The following is a 4,227-nucleotide window of genomic DNA, read 5'->3' on the forward strand; positions in this document are numbered from 1 at the left end:
GTTTCTGTTAATATGGGTCTTTTCAAAAAGAGAATATGTTGTGTTTATTGAGAGAGTTGACTATCTCTTGGTTCGCCAACATGATTAGTTTTAGTGCTATTGTTTCCTTCTTGTATTGAAATGAATTGGCTCAAACGGACATGAATAGATGTGGATTTAGTTTCCAGGGTACATTTTAGTAGTTCACCTTATAGCAGCAGTAAGAGGGATTCTTTGTGTACCCTTGGGGTGAGGACCTTCCCTGGATCCTGTTTGCACTACGAGGGAGCTACAAAGTTGCAAAAAAGAATAAAAAAATCTTCTCTTCAACTAAGCAGAGAGTCTATAAGCTCCATCTTGATGTCGAAATCATGAACAACTTTCGTGTTACACAAAAAAAGTACTCTCTTAGCAGTTGAACTTTACAAAAGATGAGGAAGAACATATAAACATCTGTGTGGATTTGTATTTGTTGAACCTAACTAGTTTGGAATTGGGGGATAGTTGGCTGATTGATCGAGTTTTTCGGGAATTTTGTGAGCTAGATACATGAGTGCCCATCAGAGAAAAAATTAAGCGATTTTTGTCTCTTAAGCGATTTTATTTCTACTAGTGTATAATTCATGATCTTGGTTTAGTTCTCTCTTTAAATACCCTATTTTTGTTCTAAATCAGTCCGTTTTGGTCAAGCAGTTGATTTTCCCCTTTGAATTTTTTAAAATTGAATGAGTATGTTAGTATTATTCACTGCATCAATGATTCCATCATAGTGTCATAATTATCCATTTCATTTGGAAGCTGAGCAAAAATTTATACAAACTGTTATACAAAAATTTATACAAACTGTTATACAGGCATTATTAGGCTACATCTGTATATGCTGCATATGTTGCTCTGACTCTTCAAAAATGTCGACAGATGTGTGTCAGATACTCCATAGTGCATTTTGGAGAATCCGACACAGGTGCAACAACAATTTTGGAGAGTCTGAGCAACATAGCTTGATACTACTTTGACAACAAGAGAAGCATCTTAAAAGGTATGCAACAGATGACATCAATGGCAAACTGACAATGACTTATCCTAAAGTCCAGTCTTGCCTTTTAAATGTTGCTCATTCTTATCTGAGGCATACTATTCTAGCTTGTTTGGTACAATATGAAAAAAGGCTTTGTGTTGAAGTATGTGGCCAAGTTACTTTTACTAAGGAAAATGATGGACATTACTATTGCTTCCTCTGTTATATATAGGTAGTTGTTTCAGCTAATTTAGAATTTTGTAAGGGAAGAAACTTAGCTTTGTGCTTCATAATTCACTTTGATGATAATATAAGATCTCATGCTTGAGGCAAATTATTGACTTAAGATTTCTATTACATGTTGCACTCATCTTGTTGGAAAAGTCTGTATGATCGACCTTATGTCCTTAAGTGTCAAATGGACGACGTTGCCTCATTCGTTAGGTTCCTCGTTTTCGCCCCACCTATGGGATTTCACTGTTTTGTTGTCGTTGTCCTAAAGTGTTTCATGATGGAAGTTGCATCTTAGTGACTTAGTCTTCCCTTGAGGTTATTATGCTACTTTTTTTTTCTAGCCATCTCCTACATCACTGTAACTAATATACCCACCCATCACCCTAGGCTGCTTCTTGTATAAACGGCTGAAGCATTTTGGCATTTGAAGTCAATGTACCTTTGGTATTAGTTTTTCTCCAGCCTAGATTTGTTTATCCTTCCCCTTGGAAACTTGACGTATTATTGGTGGTGGTTTAATTGATAAAAGACCTTTGTCTCTTTTGTGTGTTTGGTATTGTCATTGGTGATGGTTTCATTCATAACGGATTATTTCTTTTATGTTCTTCGGTGTAAGATTATTTCATTTCTTTTTAATTTGGACAACAGGTCTAGTTTTACTCCCTAGCTTTTTCATGTTGCCCGGTCTGCATAGACATCATGTGAATAATCTCCAGATTTTTGTTGTGATGAAAGCCCTAGCTTCTTCTACAATTCTCTAACTTAAGAATGAAAGTCATATAATTCAGTTTATTTCACTTTCATATGTTTAATTCTTCTTCTTTTTTTCATTTATACTTGAAACTTGTTATACACAGGGTTGCATCAAATGGACAGAATGCACTTACTGGAGCATGAGGTACCGGGCACCGAGGGGGGGGAGGGGGGGTGGTAGAGTCTTAGAGGGACCTTGGGGCACAGCGCTTCGAGGTCAAGGGGGTAGTAGAGTTTTAGGGGGCCTCGGGGCACGGCGCCTCGAGGTCCGGGGTGTAGGCTCTTAGGGGGGCCTCGGGGCACGACGCCTCGAGGTCCCGGGGGGAGGGGCTTAGGGGGGCCTTGAGGTCCGGGGGCGGTAGAGTTTTAGGGGGGCCTCGGGGTACGGCGCCTCGAGGTCCGGGGAGTAGGGTCTTAGGGGGCCTCGGGGAACGACGCCTCGAGGTAAGGTCTTAAGGGGGCCTCGAGGCACGGCGCCTCGAGGTAGGGTTTTATGGGGCGCCTCAGGGCACGGTGCCTCGAGGTCCGGGAGGTAGGGTATTAGGGGGGCTGAGTCTGAGAGGGCCTCGGGGCACGATGCCTCGAGGTGCTGTCACGACCCGGGAGTACCCCCTAGCCGTAACCGGCGTACTTGACCTCGAAGAGGTCCAATACAAGCCTCTTAGCATTCATTCATCGCATAGACACTAAAACCATAAGGAATTAAAGACTTTCTTTACCAAGAAAACATTTCATAAAAAAGAAACAATAGCAAGCGGAAGACTTTATATATGATGTCTCAAAACCATCTAATACTTTAAAGTACAAAATTCGGGACCAATCCCATACACAACTTAAACAATACTAAAAAGACATAGAAGAACATATAGGGTATTGTCCTCGAATATATGAGGACTCACCAAGTCTTCATCTTCAACACTTAGAAACCTATCAAATAGCCATGACATGTCATCATCTCCAAATCCCTACACTTTAGTCCAAAAAGGGAAAGAAAGGGGTTAGCACAATTAAGTACTAAGTATGGAGACCATGCAAAAACATGCCAAAAAGGACATTTGCAAGGAAGTAAATGCTTTCATATCATTTGATAAAACCTTTCCTTTACAAGTATAAGAGACATAATACAAGTCAACATTAACATATAAGACCATAGCCAACCATACATATACTCAACATATGTCCATATACAACCCATGCTTAACTTTAAAAGAACATGTCATTTCATTACCGTAGGACCTCTACCTAATATAACCTTAAGACACACTTGAGTGAGACAAGAAGTGACCGCCCATACAACCTCTTCAAGCACACTTAAGTGTTCCTCAAGATTACCTTAGATAAGGACATTTCCTTTACATTACATCAATAGACCAACATTCTTTAAGAAACCATTTTGGAGACATTCATGTATTTAGAGGACTTTCATACATTAGCCATTAAGGCTTAGGGAACTCACTTTAGCATCTTCAAAGCCTACTCGTGCCATGTGTAGATAGCATCCCATACTACTACCTACACGTTGTAGAACCTATCCAATAACTAGAGTGCACATCCCAAATGATGGGAATAGGCATTAACCGACATAGACCATGCGAGCTAGACATGGAATCCGGTGTCATAAAACCCTACACCGTGGAAGGTGTTCTACTTGCCAAGGGTAGAACTAGGACACATCCCATGTAGGCACATGGTTTAGGGGATATCTAAAGATGTTCATTGTACTCTTGCCTCATACTCGGGAGAGCTACCATCTTAACGATATCCACTTGGTGCTTAGCCTTAGTTCCCATGGAGTAATTTCATTCACATGTATGTGCTAGAGAGGGCACCATCATTAGGTCTACCGACCCATAGCACATCTACCAAGAAGGGCACCACAAGGATCTACCGATCAAGGTTCATTAAGGATAGCTCATTAAATCCCCCTGGAAACCCGCCTTAGGCCTACCGATTTTTCATTAAGGGTGCCTTAAGCCTGCCGGTCCAAGGTTCATCATTTCACACATGAGAAGGGCTACCACCATTAGGTCTACCGATTTCATGGTTTCACATTTACTTAGGAAAGCTAGACTTATGAAAGGGCACCATTTCTTAGTTTTGCCGATTCAAGTCTTGGCCTAGAATTCCTCATTTAACATTTATAGAAAGGGCACCATTTCTTAGTTCTAGCCCACTTCACACATTCATGCATTCAAGACTTTAAGTAACAAGGAGGGACACTTTAGTCTACCAACCAAGTCACA

The sequence above is a fragment of the Solanum stenotomum genome, chromosome 8 (assembly GCF_019186545.1).
Source record: "Solanum stenotomum isolate F172 chromosome 8, ASM1918654v1, whole genome shotgun sequence".
NCBI classification, from domain to species: Eukaryota; Viridiplantae; Streptophyta; class Magnoliopsida; order Solanales; family Solanaceae; genus Solanum; species Solanum stenotomum.